At 38.5% G+C, this 22,753-nt stretch overlaps 1 protein-coding gene and 2 pseudogenes across 27 annotated transcripts in view; 1 reads left to right on the top strand and 2 right to left on the bottom strand.

The window, feature by feature from the left end:
• Positions 1–22,753, bottom strand: part of TCF12 (transcription factor 12) — a 402,091-nt gene that overhangs the window by 274,555 nt on the left and 104,783 nt on the right. The gene's annotated exons all lie outside the window — the stretch shown is intronic.
• On the top strand, positions 2,151–7,074 carry LOC100344250 (ubiquitin-conjugating enzyme E2 variant 2 pseudogene; annotated as a pseudogene). The gene has a single exon (XR_016218173.1). The product of XR_016218173.1 is annotated as a ubiquitin-conjugating enzyme E2 variant 2 pseudogene (transcript).
• On the bottom strand, positions 9,974–10,435 carry LOC138844692 (U6 snRNA-associated Sm-like protein LSm5 pseudogene; annotated as a pseudogene).

Below are 22,753 nucleotides of genomic sequence, written 5' to 3'. Positions count from 1 at the left end.
GAAATTCACTGGGCAATAATCTCAAGCTCAGTATCTATGATGAGTTAAAGGAGATACAAAAGGGAATAGAGATATTCAATTGCAGTACACTAGCAAAAAAAAAAATGCCTCGGCTTATTACATAAGGAGTTCTTAAGATCCTCAGACCCATCCCCTCAAGCCACCTCTCCACTGATTAGTCACTTGACCTCCACAAAGTGAATGTGACCATGGTGAAGGTGACTCCCTTCAGCACACGGCAATTCTTAAGAGTTTGATTCTGGTCAGTTAGCCTTTAACACTCACAGCAACTGGAGGAGTAACTGTTCAGACCTGGAAACACTGAACTGTATCCACTACATGCCAACATGGAAAAGTTTTAAATCTTAGATATGCATTTATTAAGTTTCCTGAATGACACATTTAGGATGCATACTTTTGGGAACCAAGAGAAGTCAAACAGCCATAAATTGCATTCGTTAACAATCTAACTTAACATAAAACAAAATGATGCACGAAAAACAATTAAATATTTGTGCCATTTGTGAAATATTAAGTAAGAGGTATTTTCCCATCGTGGTACAACTTTAGTAGAAGAATATGATGGAAGGTTGGTAAATCAACCCAATTATACTTAGGAGACTGACTAATTCTAAAAGGTTGAGAAGGTAAATGCAATGTTACTTTTTAAATTTTTTCTTAAATTTTAATGCAAGCTAAAAAGTTCTTATTATAAAAAAGGTCTTCCTTTTTCCATTGGTTCACCCCCGCAAGTGGCCGCTACAGCCGGCGTGTTGCGGCCTGTGTGCTGCGCCGATCCGAAGCCAGGAGCCAGGTCTTTCCTCCTGGTCTCCCATATGGGTGCAGGGCCCAAGGACCTGGGCCATCCTCCACTGCACTCCCGGGCCACAGCAGAGAGCTGGACTGGAAGAGAGGCAACCGGGACAGAATCTGGTGCTCCAACCAGGACTAGAACCCGGATGCTGGCGCCGCAGGTGGAGGATTAGCCTAGTGAGCTGCGGCGCTGGCCTAAAATAAATATTTAAAAAAAATTCAACTTAAAGAATTCACAAAAATGAATACCTAATTTCCCTAATTAGTGACTTTTTTCTATTAGAGAAACAAAGCTAGCAGAATACAGTGAACATTGTGACTACCAAAGCTGGAGCAAAGGTTTAAAAAAATACATACATATGGCAAGTTGAACCGAAATGCTTAGGTTTCACATTAACTATGTGCTGACCCTTCTAGGTTCTCACTATAAAATGGGAGTTGACAAGAGTATGCAAACCCCAAGAATGGGGCTTGATTAAATGAGAGAATGTTTGTCAGACTCTTGGTACAGTGTCTGTCAAACACTAAATGCTAAGTCTGTAAGCTATAAGAAACTGTAAGGAAGATTTTTACAATTCCATTGTTAGAAAATTCATTTGGCAATCTTTCCACTGAGGAAAACTGTGGGAGGTAGCCATCTGCTGCTTAAAAAAGTGGCTGAGTTTAAGTTGGAGCTTCCATTTGGGGTACTGCATCTTCAAATATTAGTTCCTGGAGCCAGCGGTGTGGCAAACCGGGTTAATGCCCTGGCTTAAATTGCCAGCATCCCGTATGGGGCACTGGTTTGAGGCCCAGCTGCTCCACTTCCAATCCAGCTCTCAGTTATGGCCTGGGATAGCAGTAGAAGATGGCCCAAGTTCTTGGGCCCCTGCGCCAACATGGGAGACTCGGAAGAAGCGCCTGACTGCTGGCTTCAGATCAGCACAGCTCCAGCCGTTGCGGCCAATTGGGGAGTGAATCATCGGATGGAAGACCCCTCTTCCTCTCTCTCTCTCTCTGCATCTCTTTTCTTTGTGTAACTCTGGCTTGCAAATAAATAAATATTTTTAAAAAAATATTAGTTCCTGCATGACTGGGCTATCCATGGCCTTCAAGAGCAAATAGCCTCTGTGCTTAAGGTTCTCCTATTGGTGACCTTTTATTTACCATAAATGATATAGAAGATGTTGTTCCTCAAAGCCTAACCAAGGAATCTAACAGTGACACAATCCTGAGCCTACCGTTCTTTAAATGTCCTTGGGCTGAAGAGGCAATCAGGTTTATGTCAAATCAAATTTTTTCCTACTTTTGATGAGGAGAAAGCAAACCTCTAGGAAATAGGGTAGGAGAGATTTTTGTATTATCAGGAAAAAAGGATTTGAGGTAGCAGTACAGACATCGTTCACATTATGTGACTTATGTCACACTAATGCGGTATGTATTGTGATGCAGTGGGTTAAGCTGCCCCCTACAATGATTACACACCAATGCCAAATTGAGTGCCAGTTAGAGTCTAAATGCCTGATAGAGTTCCAGCTGCTCTGCTTCTTATAAAGTTTCTGTTAATGTACCTTGGAAAGCAGTGGATGTTGGTCCAAGTATTTGGGCCCCTTCACCCATGCGGGAGACCCAGATGGAGTTGTTTGCTCCTGGCAGCCATTTGGGGAGTGAACCAACAGATGAACACACACACTCTCTGCCACACACATACACAAACACTTTTTATCTCTCTTCCTCTCCTTCCCATCATTCAAATAAATTATTCTTCATAAAGTCACACTGCTTTTGCCTTTTTCTTCTAACATTGTCTACTGGAATGAGATAGCACACAGAATACCTAGAAAGCACCTTGCATGTAGGAGCTTCTAAGTATTTATATCACTTGCTTTCACAAAACCATGTCCCTATACCGTTCAAAGATAAAACGTAATAAAAAATATCATCATTGGCTGCGTCGGGCTGCGGGAGAAGATGGCGGTCTCCAAAGGAGTTAAAGTTCCTCGTAATTTTCGCTTGTTGGAAGAACTTGAAGAAGGACAAAAAGGAGTAGGCGATGGTACGGTTAGCTGGGGCCTTGAAGATGATGAAGATATGACACTTACAAGGTGGAGAGGCATAATTATTGGGCCACCAAGGACAAATTATGAGAACAGAATATATAGCCTGAAAGTAGAATGTGGACCTAAACACCCAGAAGTTCCTCCATCAGTGAGATTTGTAACAAAAATTAATATGAATGGGATAAATAATTCCAGTGGAATGGTGGATGCACGGAGCATACCAGTATTAGCAAAATTGCAAAATTCATATAGCATTAAAGTTGTATTTCAAGAGCTAAGACGTCTAATGATGTCCAAAGAAAATATGAAGCTTCCACAGCCACCAGAAGGACAAACATACAACAATTAATTTTAATGGATCTCAAACTTGTTTTAAATCAACAACCTTCTACTCATATTAATGTCTTGATTAAATACCACAATGCAGAATACCCACACATTCAGTAAAGAATTCCAGCTGGTATATGTGACCCAGACATTTGTAATATATTTAATATATGTACACCCATTATGTTTTCAGGTAACGGGAGGAAAAATGCAGCACAATTTTTCTTTCTCTTGTTGAGGCACTGTCATTTAAACATAAACCTGGAGTGCTCCAAGTAGGATTCGGGTTTACAAGACGCAAGCGTGGCAAGAAGTGTTAGATGGCAGTGGAAATGTGTGTTTCTGAAAAGTAAAAATCCCAAGAAGGACAAAAAGAAATGGCATGCTTTATCCATCTTGCTTAGTGAAAGAGCTGCAGTTGAAATTGTTTAAAGTAGCAGGTACAATGAATATTGTCACAAACTGTGTTAAATTTTAAAGCGATGTTGGTGCTGACTACTAGTAGTATAAAAATATGTTCAGGATTGTTTTGATACCTGTATTTATAATAAAAAAAAAAGTTGGGGGGGGACTAAAAAAAAGTCATCATTATTTCACTGTTTTCTATAACAGCCTAATCACATATTGTTTTCCACAATTTAACAATTTCTATTCAATAAGTACTTAGTGAAGATCTGCTGTAAGAATCAATCTTTTGTTATTCACTCCCCTACCTATAAGTCACATCTTTATTTTCTGTATCCTCTGAATGGTAGTTCATAATCACCACAAATGACCAAGCCAGTTAAAGTTAACTAATCAGATGATGTCTTCTCTGGAGATGTTCCCTTCTGTTTTATGTTCACTGACCTCAAAACATATTTTTAAGAAAAAAAGAAACAAATTTTGAAACTTTGAAAATACTAAATTGTAACCTAAGCGAAAGGTGCCATTCTAAAAATAATCCTCTAAGAAACATGAGAGAAGACATTTAGTCTAGTGGTTAAGACACATGCATCCCCATCAGAGTTCAATTCCCAGTTCTAGCTCCTGACTCCAGCCTCCCATCAATGCAGACCCCTTTGGAGGCAGCAGTGATGGTGATAGTTGAAGCAAATGGGTTCCTGCTACACATGTAGAAGACCTATATTGTGTCACCAGCTCTTAGCTCTGGCCTTGGCCCAGACCCAGCTATACAGAGAGTAAACCACCTTGTACTGTCTCTCAAATAAATAGCAAACAAATCTAACAAAATATGTGACTGAAACAACAGTAATTTCCAATTCAGAGTAATGCTAAATATGCATATAATTTTCACCAGAAAAAAATGTGTAAAAGTAAAACTGAAAAAAAGCAGGTTAACAGCTAGAAAAGAAAATTAGTAAGGTCAATAGAAGCACATCTGGAACTCTCTATGACTACTAACGCGACAAGAACAAATGTCTATGAATTTTCTCTGATGAACAAGAAGTTCATTAAAAATAATAGTAAAATGCTATTTTAAGAAATATCAAACTTCACGTAATTTAAGAATACATAGGCAGGGTCTGGCACTGTGGCACAGCAGGTTAACACTCTGGCCTGAAGTGCTGGCATCCCATATGGCCGCCAGTTCAAGACCCAGCTACTCCACTTCCGATCCAGCTCTCTGCTATGGCCTGGGAAAGCAGTGGAAGATGGCCCAAGTCCTTGGGCCTTTGTACCCACGTGGGAGACCCGGAAAAAGCTCCTGGCTCCTGGCTTCAGACTGGCGCAGCTCCAGCCATTGCAGCCAGTTGGGGAGTGAACCATCAGATGGAAGATCTCTCTCTCTCTCTCTCTCTCTGCCTCCCCTCTTTCTGTGTAACTCTTTCAAATAAATAAATAAATAAATCTTTAAAAAAGTATATATAGGTAAATTCGTAAGAAAAAATTCAAAATTCAAATACTAGAGTGCATAGTAGCATAATACGGCATGTTACTGAATAGGTGTAATGTGTGTTCTGAGCGTGTTCACACGTATAAGACTACATAAATTCAAGACAGTAGTACTTATACCCTTTTTTTACTTTTCCATTCAATTCAAAATGTTTTCTTGTTTCCCATTAGACAGAGTCCAATCGGAATGTACAAAAACATCCTACTTTATTTTTCTCCTTGCAAAGTTTCTTTTGATAAAAAGTATTAAAAACTATTAAAAATGCTTACTATGGGAACTATTTAAAAATAATGCAAGGGGAAAAATGGAAATGAACTATAAATATCAATAACAGTTTGTTTTGAAAAGCAGGACCACTACTTTTTTCCTTTTCATGTTTTTTTACATTTTTGAAATTAGTTTATATTATTTGTAATTATTAAAAAAATAAGATTGGATGGGGGGCAGCATCAAATAAGTAAATTATTTAAGAAGAAGAAGAGGAAAAAGAAGAACACGTAGTTCCTCCAAAGACATACAAATGGCTAACAGGCATATGAAAAACTATTCAATATAACTAAACATTACAGAATTGCAAATCAAAACCATATACCCTCAACATCTGTTAAAATGGACACTATTAAACAGAAAATAACAAGAGGTAGCAAGAATGTAGAGAAACAGAAACCCTTGGGTACTACCCATAGGAAAATAAAATAGTATAGTCTTCATGGAAAACAGTAAGGTGTTTCTTCTAAAAATTGAAAACAGAACTTCCATATTATCCAGCAATCTCACTTCTGGATATCTGTCTAAAGGATCTCAAAGACATATCTGTACATCCATCCTCACTGCAGCATGATTCACAATGGCCAGGATATGAAAACAACCTGAATGATCATCAGTGGATGAATGAATAAGAAAATATAGTACACAGTATATACATACCATGTAATGTTTAAAACTGAAGAAAATCCTGTCATTTGTGACAACATGCATGAACCTATAAGACCAATATGCTGGGAGCTGGCGCCATGGCGCAATAGGTTAATCCTCTGCCTGCGGTGCCAGCATGCCATACGGGCACTGGTTCTAGTCCCGGCTGTTCCTCTTCCAATCCAGCTCTCTGCTGTGGCCTGGGAAAGCAGTGGGAAATGGACCAAGTCCTTGGGCCCCTGCACGCACATGAAAGACCCGGAAGAGGCACCTGGCTCCTGGCTTCAGATTGGCTTAGCTCCAGCCGTAGCCATTTGGGGAGTGAACGGACGGAAGGAAGACCTTTCTCTCTGTCCTTCCCTCTCAGTGTTTGTGACTCTCTCAAATAAATAAATAAAATCTTAAAAAAAGAGAACAACATGCTAAGCAAAATAAATACTGTATGAGTCCATTTACATACAGAATCTAACATAGTAAAACTATATAAAATGGAATGGTGATTGCATAGACTGGGAAGAGGGTAAAATGAGAAGCTATTGTTCAATGGATATGTGTTAGTCATTCAAAAGGAAACAGTTTCAGAAATCTGGTGTACAAAATATATCATATACCATAGTCAACAATATGGTATTAGCAACTAAAAAATACTAAGTAGCAGCCATTTAGCCTCAAAATTAAGAGGCACATGTCCCACATCAGAATGCCTGGATCAAATTCCCAGCTCCAGCTTCTGACTCCTTTTCAGCCAATGCAGACCCTAGGAGGCAGCAATAATATCTCAAGTCACTAGGTTCTACCACCTACATAAGAGACCTGGGTTGTATTCCCACCTTCTATCTCTGTTTCCAAGCCTGCCCCCACAGTTGTGGGCATTCAGAGAATGAGCCAGCCAATGGGAGGTCTAGCTCTCCCCCTTTCAAACAAATAAAAGATAGTTTATTTAAAAAAAATTTATTAAGAGGGTAGATCTCATATATTTTGAATCACAATAAAAAGTTTATCTAGTAATTCATTTGAACATATATATATATAAATAACATTATCCAATAGAGGAGAAAATTCTGTATTTTGAATAAAACAAGAATATCCATTTCTTTTAGTCAGTATCTTATTTCTAACAAATGCTTTGTTTTTATTCCCTTATCTTCATTTTCCTGAGATTTCCATTTTTTTAAAACGAGTGAATTGGGTCAAAGGGGCTTAAATGCTTTACAAAGAAAAAACTGCACTAGAACCAGCTTATCCATCATCATCATCTTCATCCACCTCACCCCTTTGTCTTCCTCCTCTTCCTTGTTTTCCTGCTCTCTCCAACCTTGAAGACTCCTTTGTTGCGGCATCAGGCTTTCCTTCAGCTTGATATGTAGCGATATCGTGTGGCACTTTCCCTTCAGCTTATACCCTTCTTTTCATCAGGTTGCTTGCTGTCTGCAGCAGTGTTATTCCACATCTCTCCCAGTATTTTTTTTAACAGCCCAATGGATAGGCCACGATGTTCTCCTTTGATTTTTGGGTGACAGAACAGAAGAAGACAAAAACGAAAGAGGCCTCTTGAGTGCACTGGGATCCTTCAAGTTCTTTCTTGTTTCCCCTTTAGGAAAGACACAGGTTTTCATTTCTGTTTCAGGTAACGAGCCTTGTCTGCCTTTCCCATGTCTTTAGATTTTTCCTTCTCTTGAGCAGACATGGTATTCCACCTCTCTGAGCACTTCTTAAAAACTCTTGAGAAGCTGAAGGAAGCATCTATGTGCTTCTCTTGTGCTTCTCCCAGCAAGTCTGCAGAACTACATATAATGACATCTTGTCTCTTGACTTCTTAGGATCTCCTTTGTCCTTCTTTAGTTGCTTTTGTTTTGTTTTGTTTTGTTTTGTTTTTTTAAAGCTTTCCTTGCAGAAAACTTTTGCTGAGAGCAAGGAGAAGCTGTGAGCTCCTGCACTCAGAACCATAGCAGGATGGCTGCGATAATGCCAGGCAGCTCTACTTCCTGTTGGCTTGGCCCTGGGATATATTTCTCTCTTTATCTTAAAATAAAGGTGGCTGCTTTTATTTCCCTTTACCTATGGCCATCTGGTGAGCCACAACATGACTCAGACTGACAACTAGCTGAGGATTCACTTTCATTTAGTCCCATAAAATAAAGTGAAAGGGTATTTTAGTAATTATATCAAGCAAATGGTCACAAACAGGCAAGGACTGGAAAATGGCAATTATATTCACATATAAAATACTCTGCAAACATAACAAGAAGGGATTCTAACTACGGGCCCTAATCCAAAGATTAGAAAAAATTGTGTGCAGTAAGCTTTTGAAGTAGTGGTCATGTCTTCTTATGTCACCCAAAATAATTTTCATGAATATGAAGAAAGACAGTACCCTAGTAATGGGATTAAGTAAACAATAAATGGATTTTAACAAATATGAAAAGCAGCATTCTTCATACAAACTAAATGGCTACTATAAATTTCCAAAGACCATTTTCTTTACAAAAAAAAAAAAAAAAAGACAAAAACACTTCAATTACTTTTGCTTTTGTATAAGTGATATCTTTGGGTATTTTTAGTTCTAAGAGTTGCCAAAATAAGCCCATTTACATGTGATGCCTGTCAACTAGCAAATTTACATTTAGATTTTGTTGGCATTGGACCCTGCATTCTGTTCCCTTTTTTGTGCCTTTGTTGTTTTTAGGTTTGGCAGTAGCTCTTGATCTTTGTTTAACTTAGTCCTTTGTCTAACTTCTGCACTATATACACATTGTATAATTAGCATGGAATAACACTTTAGCTTCCATCACCACAATTAATTCCCACTGTGCAAAGACCTATGTGGCTTCAAATTTAAAAAAAAAAACACAAAGACATAACACCTAATTTCTCCACCTGAAGAAGGCACAGAAAAGCAAATAAGAGCACTTGGTTCTACAGCACTGCAAAAGATTCGTGATGATGACATTTAATTTTATTGTATTAAAAGCTGAGTAATTAGAAAATAGAGATTTCAACAGAGTTAAATCTGGCAGTCAAAATATCCATCTTTTAATTTCTATTGTATTTTTCTATTTGTCTTCAAATGTCTTTTTTAAAGATTTTTATTTATTTGAGAGGTAGAGTTATAGAAAGTTAGAGGGAGAGACAGAGACAAAGGCCTTCCATCCATTGGTTCACTCCCCAAATGGCCACAACGGCCGGAGCTGTGCCTATCCAAAGCCAGAAGACGGGCGCTTTCTCCTAGTCTCCCATGTGGGTGCAGGGGCCTAAGCACTTGGGCCATCTTCTAATGCTTTCCCAGGCCACAGCAGAGAGCTGGACTGGAAGAAGAGCAGCCAAGACTAGAACCGGCGCCCATATGAGATGTCGGTGCAACAGGCAGAGGATTAACCTACTGTGCCATGGTGCTGGCCCCTCAAATGTCTTTTGATTTAACTTACACAGAAGTATCCAATGTAAGGTTAATGATATCCTGCCTCAAACTCATCATGTAATTGAGAAAGTGATAGCTTAATTTGTAAAAGTTAATACTTGAGAAGCTAACTACAGATTCATATAAGCAAATCATACAATGGACCAATAAAAAGGGATTTTTTTAAAGTTCATCCTTTTATTTAGAATAATTTTTGCTTGAGAATCAAATGGCCATATAAATGAGGAAGTAGTTGTAAAATGACAGGCAGCAAAGTGGCAAAACAACTACAAAATCTTCATTCCACTGACCATTGCTGTATAGTAAATAAAATAACAGTTAACCAGGAGCCAGCATTGTGGCATAGCAAGTAAAGGTGCAGCCTAAGTGCCAGCATCCCATATGGGCGCCAGTTCTAGTCCCAGCTGCTCCACTACCCATCCAGCTTCCTGCTAATGCAGTTGGAAAAGAAGTAGAAGATGGCCCAGGTCCTCAGGCCCCTGTACCCACATGGGAGACCCAGGGGAAGTTCCTGGCTCCTGGCTTCAGCCTGGCCCAGTACTGGCTGTTGAGGCCTCTTAGGGAGTGAAGCAGTAGCTAAAAGATACTGTCTCTTTCTCTCTTCTCTCCATAACTCTGCTTTTCAAATAAATAAACAAATATTTTGAAAACTGTATTGTTGCCATCATAAGACAATAAAGGACCTAGCATAAGTCAGGGAAATCCGCTCATACTTTAGACCTTTCTCCTCCAGGTACCAGCATTATTTTTTATAATATTTTCAATTAGTAAAATGTGAACTAACATGGTGATCCTTCTTCCTTTTGGTGTGACATTTTCTAATACCATATTGACAAAGTCATCAAATCCTAGAAAATCACCAACAATTTCTTTACCACTCTTCATTACAATGTGAATTATTGATCCTACACATTTATCCATGAACTCTAGTGCAGCAGCTAGGACAGGTTGGTAATAATGTTAGGCACCATGGCTGTACCAAAAGCTGTCCAAGAAGGATTTATATGAGTATGATCTTCAGTACCCTGTAATAATGCATTGTAAAATATAAATGAATAGCTTATAAGCACATAAGCAGAGATTTTGACTATAATAACTTCTACAACCCCCAACTATATAATCAGTAATAAATGCAGTTGCTTTCATATCCATAATAAGAGTAAGGTAATTGCCCTAAATGCTATAATTTACCACAATCAAAGAAGCAACACCAATAGAAAAATTCAAAGGAACTACTTTTACTGGCTATGAACTACCATCTGTTGTATTTACATCTGATCATAAAGCACTCACGGCTCTTCAAAAATAAATAAATCATGGAGTTAAGACATTATCTGAAAGGGCTTTTATCTTCTCCTGCTGAATACCATTCTTAAAAAAGCTCTTTCTTCACTTGACGGTTGAGCTCTTCCTCATACCCACTTCCAAAGGAGAGGAGACAGTAAAGCTTTTTTTTTTTTCCCCAGAAAGTCAAACTCCCACTATTCAGCCATTTCTTGTGGAACTCCTTTCCATCTGTTTCACTGACGGGTCAGTCACGTTATGCACTGGTGAAGATAAATGGAATCCACCGGTGAAGATAAATGGAATAAAATCAATATACTTTTTTAAACCAAAAATGATTAGTTTGAAGTATGAAAAGCCATCACACATGCCAAGATAGATTCCAAAATCAAATACACAGTCCACGGTATTAAGAAAACCAGGAATTTAAACTGCACAAGAAATTAAATGGTTCGGAATCCTTTGGGTGACAGCCAAGCATGACTTCTGAGGAGGTCAGTAACTGCAGCACCTTAGTAAGTAACAGTTACTATTTCAGAGGGGAGGGAGAATAATATTTGTACTTAAGGAAGTCCAGAAGAAACCCTAAGCTGTACAAGTAACTGGGTCTCATGATTCTTGATAAGCTGGTATGGAGTAAGGAGATGAAGGCCCACAGACAGAATCTGCAAGCAAAAGTAGAGAAGGAACCAAGCTTGTTTAAAGGGAAGGAGCTAGAGAAGAGATCAAGACTAACCTCTCTGAGACTTCCCTGAGAAGATATGGAAGTGTAATGTCAAAAGTAACCCATATCCAGTGGGGACAGTCCTTCATCCTGGGAAACGGGGCACGGCCAGTAAGGAGGCCGCCCTTTCACCCATCATGCAATGCAAGTTAGTGGGCAATCTGGTGCTAAAGCTTATGTAGACAACCTGCTTCTGGGTTGGGGTTTCATACGCAGTAGAGCAGCTCAGTCACTGTGATCTATTGAAAGTCAGCCCTCAAGACACAAGGGTTTGTAAAAGAAAAAAAAAGAAAAAAAAAAAAACGAGGAAAAAAAAGGAACCCATAGGCATGCCATTTTTAAAGACTTAAAAAGATATGACTGAATTAAGGATTTCTGGGGCATCATGGTTAAGGATCTACAGAAACAAAAACAGGGAAAGAAAAACACCAAAGTATATGGAAAAGTGTAAATTGATTCCATAAGTGATCAAAAAACACAAATACCTCCAATAGGGAAATCAAGTTAAACAGCTGGGTGTGCAAACCACAACAACTAGCAAAATGCTAAGAATGCCACTGCGGTATTCCATAGATGGGAAAAAGTAGCAGCTGAACTTCAGCATGTGAAAATGTGTAACAAAAAGAACCCAAGCCGGATCTACACAGCATACAGGCACTGATGTACTCTGAATAAAACCATCAATCTCATATACAGGTGAATATGGATGTATTCATGCAACCTCTTTACACTAGAAGACAGTCTCCAACGTACCTTAAAGCAAAAAGTCAACAAGTTCAAGCAACCTATGAGTCAGCTGTGAGTGAATAGTGCAGAACAAGATTAAGAAGGCAGCAGCCCCAAACCTAAGGCTAGTTCTTTGTGTCAGCAACACAAGAAGTTAAGGGGCTAACTCATCACAAAAATCAGCACTTGGATTACATTCCTTTTTTTTTTTTTTTTTGACAGGCAGAGTTAGACAGTGAGAGAGAGAAAGAGAGAAAGGGAATTACATTCTTATTTTCCTTCATTCACAAAGAAAAAAAAATATGTCAGAAAGTCTAAGTCACCTTTCCCATGCCTTTCCTCTTTTGAAATGATTCTAAGTTTTATCTGCATGTCTACAATACACTTGAACAAGGACTAAAGAAAAAAAGACCTACCTAGTTTTCCTTTTGCCTCTTCCAAAAGTAGTCCCCTAGCAAAGGTAACAAAAATGCATTTCTAAAAGAAGAAAAATATTTTAAATGCTACTGTTTGTCTCTTTTCCCTTTTTCCATCGAAATGATCATTTATTGTCCTCTACTTATTAAGGGAAGGACATGCTCTGGCAAGAATGCAGAGATGAGAATAGCAAATTTACAGTTAGGTGATTCATGGATAGAAAACTGAGGCAGAAGATTCTAAAGACTCATTCAATGTATAGTGGTACAAAATGATACCCAGGCACTTTCTTGTTATTAACAGATTCCCTACCCCAATTACCTAAACAGAAAGTGTGAGTTAACAGCTATAAATCCCACCCCCAATTTTTAAAAATATATTTCACTTATTTGTAAAGCAGAGTGACAAAGAGAGGCAGAGACAGATCTTCCATCCACTGGTTTGCTACACAAATGGATACAAGGCCAGGGCTGCACCAGGCCAAAGCCAGGAGCCTGGAACTCCATCCAGGTTTCCCACATGGGTGCAAGGGCCCAAGAACTTGCACCAGCTTTTGCTGTTTTCATGGCTATTACCAGGAGCTGATAGGAAGTGGAGCAGCCAGTACTCACTTGAACCAGTGATTCAAGATGTGATGCTGGTGTTGCAGGCAGCAGTCAACTATTACCCCTTTCTAATTAAGTTAGAATACAAATTTTTCACTTGATTTTGTTTTTAATCAAATTCTTACAAATATTGGTTTACTCTAAAGACTGCTTCATTTTGAAATTCAAACTCCTTTTCTTTGGAAATCTATTAAGCTGTTCTAAACACAGCTTACCTCACATTTGGTACTGACTTGTGATATACGATATGATGCTGCTCTGTGTATGACAGCCCTAGCACAAGAAACAAAATCCTTCTTGAATAACAAATACTGGTATTCTGCTGTGTCTAACTAATCACGTGTGTGTGTGTGTACATGTGTGTGAAAGAAAAACACAGAGATAGCAACTGCATATACATAAGAATAGAAAAAGTAAATGAAAATCAGTACGAAATAGATACATTTTAATTCACTTGTTAAAAAGCTAACCAGTCAACAATAACATATTGTATATTTCTAAATAGCTAAAAGACTTTTAAATGTTCACACTAGAAAAATATCTGCAATATATGAATATAATAATGCAATATATAATATAATAATATATTATATATAATAATATAATAATGCAATATATGAAGTGATGGAAGCTAATTATCCTAATTTGATCATTTAAATGTATGCATGTATCAAAATACTACATTGTACCCCATAAATATGTACAATTATTGTGTCAAAAAATAATCAAAAAGCAAATCAACTTACAGCATCAGAAAATCAAAGAAATAGAACACATACTCAAAAGAAATTAATGATTTTCTAAGGCAACCATATTTGCTACTAAACCCAACAGTATCGTAAGAAAATGACAGACTAGACTGGCCTTTTTATCTTCCTCTCTTCCACCCTATTCTCACTGGATCTCTACCTATTCTATCCCCACCACTAGGGAGCTTACACAACTTTCAAAAATCTGTACAGAAAATTATTTTCCAAACTCCTCTAGTTTTGTTACTTTATATTTTATCACCTAATAATAATCAATTTAAGAGAACAATATAATTGTTAAATTTTTTACTTACTTTAGGGACTGGCATTGTGGCTTAGCAGGTTAAAGCTGCCGCCTACAATGCTGGCATCTCATATGGGCAACGGTTAGAAACCCAGCTGCTCCACTGATTCAGCTCTCCGCTAATGCACCTGGGAAAGCAGGAAAAGATGGCACAAAAACTTGGGCCCCAGCACCCACGTGGGAAATACGGAAGAAGCTCCTGACTCCTGGCTTCGGCCTGGCCCAGCCCCAGTAATTGCAGCCATTTGGGGAGTGAATCAGTGGATGGAAGACTTCTCTCTCACTCTCTGTCTCTGTGTGTGTTTGTGTATGTGTGTGTCTTCCTCTCTCAGTGTAACTCTTTCAAATAAATAAATCTTTAAAAAATTATTTTTACTTATATATTTGAAAGACAGGCATGAGGGAGAGGAAGAAGGAATGGAGGGAGGAGAAGGAAGGAGAGAGTGAGAGACAGACAAAATGAGAAACTGATCAACTGACACACCCACCACAGAGATCTCCCATTTAGTGATTCACTTCCCAAATGCCTGCAACAGCTGGGGCAGGGCTGGGCTGAAGACAGGAGCCTAAAATTCAATCTAGGAGGGGTGGCAGGTACCCAAGTACATGAGCCATCACCACTGCCTCTCAGGGCATCCACTAGCAGGAAGCTGGAATAAGGAGCACAGTCAGGACCCAAACCCAGGCCTTCTGATATTGATGCAGGTATCCCAAGTTATGTTCTAACAACTATACCAAACATTCCCCCATGTTTTAAATTTTCTTTTTTTTTTCTTTGTCCAGGGAAAACAAACCCCCTCTTCCCTTAACTGAACTAACTACATCATTCCAACATGCTAGTTATGTGCAGCTGCCCCAATCATATGACTCACTATAAGAAAGGACTTAAAAATTTCTTCTGCTCAGTGGAAAATATTATAGGGCCTGCTTCTTTCATCTGCTCCATTTAAAATTTTTGTCTCACTGAGATATAACACCAAAACAGAAGCAGAAAAAAAGTAAACTGGTTATTATAAAAAATAATTGAAACTGAAAAGAGAAACTACAGAATCATAATATTTTACAAAGAACCACAACAGTTCAATAAAAATACAATTCAATGAAAAACTGGACAAGTGATCTGAATAGACAGGTCTCCAAAGAAGATATAACAGCAGCTAATAAACACAATGAAAAGATGTTTAACTTCATAATCAACCTCTGCAAAATGCAAATTAAAAACTTGAGGAGCTACCACTCACAGATTCTTATTTCTGTTTCCTAATGGCAGTATTGTGAAATGGAAATAACACTGACCTGAAGATCAATGCTTTAGGTCTGCATTCAAGTCACTTTTCCACTATTTATTAACTGTATGCTTCTGGGAAAGTCATTTAAATTCTGTATGCCCTAACCCCGTATATGTAAAACATAGATAATAGCACTTCTAAATTCACTGTGAGTATGAAATGAAAAATATACATGAGAAAATATTTCATGAATATCCTTATGAACCCATACATATGTATATTTATAAAATGTATTAAAAATTAAGTTGTCATAATTTGTGAGCTTATTTATAACTGTAAGGAACAAGGCTAAACATACAAAACCATAAGCGATCTTAAAACCACACATTATTAATTTCATTTCTGCATTTTTTTTTTTTTTTGACAGGCAGAGTGGACAGTGAGAGAGAGAGAGACAGAGAGAAAGGTCTTCCTTTTGCCTTTGGTTCACCTTCCAATGGCTGCCACGGCCCGTGCGCTGCTGCCGGCCCACTGCGCTGATCTGACAGCAGGAGCCAGGTGCTTCTCCTGGTCTCCCATGCGGGTGCAGGGCCCAAGGACTTGGGCCATCCTCCACTGCACTCCCGGGCCATAGCAGAGAGCTGGCCTGGAAGGGGGGCAACCGGGACAGAATCCGGCGCCCCGACCGGGACTAGAACCCGGTGTGCCGGTGCCGCTAGGTGGAGGATTAGCCTATTAAGCCGCGGCGCCGGCTCATTTCTGCATCTCTAACATTACAACAACCCCTTTCACCGGTGGCAACATTTTACTGAACTGAACCTAAAGGGTGAGTTCTTGTCCACCAAGAATTAGTCAATGACAGTGACAGAATATATGCCAAAGGAAAAAAAATGACACACCAACTAACAAAGCAAAACAAAGCAAAAAAACCTAAAGATTCTTCCACTTACAGCATAATGGTTTATTTAGCCCCAGGAAAAAAACAGCCTTGGAGACCCAAGTAAAATTTGTAGATGAGATCAATGTCAATAAAAATCACCAAGGGACCCACATAACCCAAGAAAACAGCAGCTACTTGCTTGAAGTGTTAAACGGTATCCAAATCTAAACAGGTACTACCAAAATTCATATGGTGACAAATGATTCGAATTAGCTCACTAATAAATTTACCAACTGTCTACAGAACTGTCAAATTATGGTTCTTTAGTTAACAATATATCATTAGAATAACTAGGTAAACCTGTCAATTTTGACAGATGTATTATAAAAATCTGGAGGTGGAAATATAACCTATTTTCTTTGTTAGGGCTGTTTATGACTCTGCAGTCCCTTTTAAGTAGGAAACTTTTATAGCTTAGAAAATAAGGGATATAGGCTGGCACCGCGGCTCACCTGGCTAATCCTCCACCTGCGGTGCCAGCACCCCGGATTCTTGTCCCAGTCCCAGTCGGGGCGCAGGATTCTGTCCCGGTTGCTCCTCTTCTTTTCTAGCTCTCTGCTGTAGCCCGGGAGTGCAGCAGAGGGTGGCTCAAGTGCTTGGGCCCTGCACCCACATGGGAGACCAGGAGGAAGCTCCTGGCTTTGGATCCGCGCATCGCTGGCCGTAGCGGCCATTTGGGTGGTGAACCAACAGAAGGAAGACCTTTCTCTGTCTCTTTTTCACTAACTCTGCCTGGAGGGAGGGAGGAAGGGAGGGAGGGAGGGAATGAAGGATAAAAAAAGCCACACAAGAATTACTCTTTAAAAAAAAAAAAAAAGTAAAAGCAATTAAGCATCCTGCCACCACTATTCACATCAAATTTTTAGTTCAGCTCAAATACAGTATTGTGGGAAAAGTCTGAAAAGTTCCTCATTACTAACTGTGAAACCACTAATTCCCAAAATCAAAGGAGTCCAAGATTTACTACAATGAAACAAAAATTCCACATTATCACTTCTGTATATTTCTCCATTTCAAGTATTTTTGTTTTAATTTTCTGACAGCAAAAAGATTATTTTTTTCACTTTTGGTGTACAGTTCTATGAATTTTAAAACGATCATAGTTTTCAGTCATTATATTTTCAAATTATTTTTTTTTGCATCACACTATTTTTCCTCTCCTGGAACTGAATGACACAAACACTGGACCTTGTGTTACTGGCCCACAGTTCTCTGAAATTCTTTGTTCTTCCCTTTTTATTATTCAGATTGGAAAATTTTTATTAACCTATCTCAAGTTCACAGACTTTCATCTTCATTCTGTTACTGAGTCCCACAAGTAAGTATTTTATTTATTGCATTTTTCAGTTCCAAAATTTTGTGGTTCTTAAGATATCAACTGATTGTGGATTGTATAACTGACACTTTGGATAATATGCTATTAAACAAGTTCTTTAATCCTATGGAGTGTATTTATATTTATGGATCAGCAGGCAATCAATCTGGGTGGGTTCAGACTATAGGTTCCAATATGCCTTCTGTAGGTGACAGTAGCTATGTCAGTTAAGCTTTCAAAGCCTGCACGCTGCTAGCTGGGTGATTCCTATGAATATACCACCCAGTGGTCAGTCTATAACCTAGGTGGAGTTTTACTGCATCTCAGTTTTAAGTCTTAGATATGCTAGTTCATGAGATTTTTAACCAAAACTCTTTGCTCTTTTTCCAATTTCCTGAGGATAACTTTTCTGTCCTGAAGTTAGCAAGAGTTCACTTCTATAGCTGACCTCATCTGATGTCAAACACTGGAAGGGCAGGATTTTTAAAAGCAAGGACAGCAGGTTTGCTCTGCCTCTTGGAGCTATAGCTCCATAAGAGGAAGGGTCCAATGCCTCAAAATTTTGGCTCCTACATACACCCATGGCCAGCTGATATGATTACCATGCAACTGCTTAAGATTGGATTGTGAGAAAACAGGTGGAAAGGAAACAAAAAGAGAGAAAAAAAAATATGACCTCAATTCTCAACTTCCTTCCACACCCCTCGAACTACAACTAAAGGATTACAGGATCTTGTTAATATGTGTATCACAGTGCTTTTACTTCCAGGATTGCATGGAGTTTAGGCTAAGGGATCCTGGAAATCTGGTGGTATTTTGAAATCTGATACTCTCCAATCTGTCTGCTATTTACCCTGTAGTCTGTCCAGGTTTTATAGTTACAATCAGTTGTTTTTTTAAAGCAGGGGTAGTCATGGTGGTGGTGTATGTATTATGATATGCATGGGATCTCTGCTTATATAACCTCAACAACAGGTGCGCAATGATTCTCAAAGTGGCACACTTTATTGTTATCAAATTAGTAAACCTTTATCTATAAACACCAAAGTACTTATCTTTTAATTTATTTTACATAAACTTTTTGAGAATTATCAAAAATTTCTCTTTCAGATAATTGTATGAAACCTAACAGTCATACATATCCATACATGTGTTAAACTTGATGAAATTGTATACCATCAAGTTAATTTTATTCTTGAATAAATCTCAAAGTAAAACTCAAAAGGAATACCATTAACTCACATAGGTTATCATAAAATCCATTTTTCTCCAAGCAATAAAAAGGTACAGTAGCAAAGGAAAAAAAAAATTAAAAAGAGCAAAGCAAACAACCTAGGCCACTAACGTGGTATATCAGGTTAAGCTACCACCTGTGATGCTGCATCTCATATGGATGTCACATAATGTTCCAGCTGCTCCACTTCTCATTCAGCTCCTGTTAAGGGCCTGGGAAAGCAGTGAAAGATGGCCCAAGTGGTTGGGACTCTGTTTCCATGTGTGAGACCCGGAAGAAGCTTCTGGCTTCAACCTGGCCAAGCTCTGGCTGCTGCAGTCATTTGGGGAGTGAACCACCAGATGGAAGATATCTCTCTGTAACTCTGCCTTTCAAATAAACATTCCTTAAAGAAATCACTGAAAGTCCATTCAAAATTTCTCTATTCAAATATTTGAAATAAAACTAACAAAATGATAGTAAAATGCATAGAAAAAAATGAAGAAATTAATCTATCATATTGTAAACAAAAATTAACTTGAAATGTTTAAGAAAATCAAAAGAAAAATATAAAACTAAAACTTTTGAAGAACACAAAGGGAAATATCTTCACAATTCTGACATAAAAGATGTTTTAAGACAGGACAGGAAAAGTTTTAAAAACAGGAAAATATGATAAATATGATTTCACTAACATTAAGAAGTAATACAATTCAAAAGACTTAAGAAAATTTACAAACACTGAAAGCTGTCTTAATATATATAATAAGTGACAAAAGTTTTACAAAGTTTTAAGAAGCCCTTTAAATTTAATCAAAAGCTTACAATTCAATTTAAAATAGGCAAATACATGAGTGGACAATAAACACAGAAAAAGATGGTTAATATTATCAATAATCAGAAAAATGCACACTAATAAGATACTACCACATATCACAGGAATAGCTAAACTTAAAAAGACTGACAATACCAAATGTTAGAGAATGCTGAACAACTGCAAGAGTGAAGATTGCTTGTGGAAGTGTAAACCAATACTTCCACTTTGAAAAAGCAGTAGCCCAGTTTCTCAGAATGTGAACAATACATTTATAATGTGCCCCAGCAATTCCACTGAGTATTTGTCCAATAAAAATAAATACAAAGACCTGTATAAGAATCTCAGAGCTTTATTTACAATAGCAAAAGTACTTACTTAAAAATCCAAATATCCATCGAAAAGTGAATGAATAAACACTGATATATGAAAACCTATAATTCAGTTATGAAAATAAACTATTTGAATTTTTATTTATTTATATGAGAGGCAGGGAGCAAGAGAGATAGAAAGAGAAGTTCCAATCTGTTGCTTTAGGCCAAAGCTGTGGATGAGAATTCAACTCAAATCTCCCATGTGGATGGCAGGGACCTAATCAAGTCATTCATCATCTCTGCCTCTCAGGGTCTACATTAGGAAGCTAATTGGAAAGAACTGGGATTTGAACCTGAGAACTCTGATACAGGACGTGGGTGCCTTATATGCTGGACCAAACACCCTCCCCAGAAAACTAATTTTTGATGCATACAGTGCCTCGGATGAATCTAAAAACAGATTGAGTCCAAAAAGTCAGATAACAAGAGTTTATGCTATATGTTGCATTATTATGGAGGTACTTTTAGAGCAGGCTAAATTAGTGTACAGTGACAGAAATGTATTGAATAAGGGCTGGCACTGTGGTGTAGAAGATTAAGCTGCTGCCTGCAGTATAGGTATCCAATATGGGAGCCAGTTGGAGTCCCAGTCCAGCCACTCCACTTCCAATCTGATTCCCTGCTAACATGGCTAGAAAAGCAGAGGAGGTTGACCCAAGATATTGGGCCTCTGCCACCCACATGGGAAACCAGGATATAGCTCCTGGCTTTGGCCTGGCATAGCCCTGGCCATTGCTGCCATTTAGGGGGTGGACCAATGGAAGGAGGATCTTCTCTGTCTCCCTCTCTGTAATTCTGCCTTTCAAATACATAAATCTTAAAAAAAAAAAAAACAACTTCATATGGTTAAGGAAAGAAAAGAGAAAAGAAAATACCGGGGCGGGGGTGGGGGGAGGGCGGGTAATGTGATGAGTTAGTTCCAGGAGACAAGTATTAAGGAGAACTAGCTTCAAACATGTATAATGAAACTTTCTAGAGTTATGGATGTCTACATATCTGGTTTAGGGTGCAGTACATTGATAGACAAGCGTACTCCAAAATGTTCATGAAGAAAAATAACATTAGAAGTTTTAATTTTGGCGCAAAATAATTTTTAAAGTTTTCATAGTATACATTTTTCTTGAACTTTTTGAAGACTTCAATGTGACATATTTCAAAAACCTACACTAAAATAAACTTATCTTTTAATTATATTTTCCATGAGCCTTTTGAAGTATACATTTGTCCTCAGATATCAAAACTAATAAAATGTACACAAAATATATACACTATTGATATATGATTCAATAAAACAAATTAAGCAAGCTCAGACAAAGTTTAATAAACACTTACTTTCTCAGTCATTTTCCATTCAGCTTTAAACATTTTAAAACTTAATCACAGAGGGGCTGGCGCTGTGGCACAGTGGGTTAATGCCCAGGCCTGAAGCTCTAGCATCCCATATGGGCGCCAGTTCGAGATCCAGCTGCTTCACTTCCAGTCCAGCTCTCTGCTATGGCCTGGGAAAGCAGTAGAAGATGGTCCAAATCCTTGGGCCCCTGTACCCATGTGGGAGACCAGGAAGAGGCGCCAGGCCCCTGGCTTAGGAACGGAGCAGCGCCAGCCACCAACTGGGGAGTGACCAGCGGATGGAAGGCCTCTCTCTCTCTGTCTCTCCTCTCTCTGTACAACTCTTTCAAAATATATATATATAAATCTTTAAAAAAAACTTAATCATAGAACTTTAATCAGTCAGAGAAAGAAAATTGATAGGAAAAAAACTAGGAGATGTATTAGAAGTCTTCTGGTCCTCCCTTCTAGTCAGTTCAAGAGTCCTCACCACAGCTTGGTGATGGATGCTTTCAATACATCAGTAACAAGGCACTCGGGCCTCTCAAAGTCCTTTCACTGACCAAACCGATAATCTCTTGGAAGGCACTCTGTTAAACGAAGAGGAAAACTGTGCTCTTCCAGAACCACTGCCTAGTGATGAAATCCAGCCTACTACCTGTTTTCTCACATAAAATTCAGCTGGAATAAAAGCCATTCCTATTTGTTTACCACAGTGTTTATGGCAGCTTTCATGTTACAATGGCAGAGTTAGATGACTGCAACACAAAACCCACAATGTTTATCTCAGCCCTTACCAAAAAACCTTTTCCTATCCCTGTCTCTAGAAGAACAACAGAGAAATCTTCCCAACTAATTATCATTCCTACAGAACCATTTTTAAGAGCCCCAATTCTATGTATGCCTCCCATACAGAGGACAGAAGAGTTGATGAGTGATCTTCTTAAAGTATGCAAATGAATTCATCACCCTAGCTAAGCTTACAAAGCAAACACATACCATCTATGATTCTGACACATTTTTACTAACGCAGTTTAACTTTTCATTAATTTCTTTTATGCTTCATTATACTGGTGATCACATATCTTTCACAAGAAGGATATTTTTAAAAAACAGTGTAGAGCAGCCAGTGCTGTGGGGCAGATTAATCCTCCACCTGCAGTGCAGACATCCCATATGGACACCAGTTCAAGTCTCGGCTGCTCCTTTTCCAATCCAACTCTCTGCTATGGCCTGGGAAAGCAGTGCGAGATGGACCAAGTCCTTGGGCCCCTGCACCTGCATGGGAGACCTGGAAGAAGCTACTAGTTCCTGGTTTCGG

This window comes from Oryctolagus cuniculus, chromosome 12 (assembly GCF_051225735.1).
Source record: "Oryctolagus cuniculus isolate XC-2025 breed Fujian yellow rabbit chromosome 12, ASM5122573v1, whole genome shotgun sequence".
Lineage (NCBI taxonomy): Eukaryota > Metazoa > Chordata > Mammalia > Lagomorpha > Leporidae > Oryctolagus > Oryctolagus cuniculus.
Note: the sequence above shows the minus strand (reverse complement) of the source record. Positions and strands in the feature narration are given on the sequence as shown.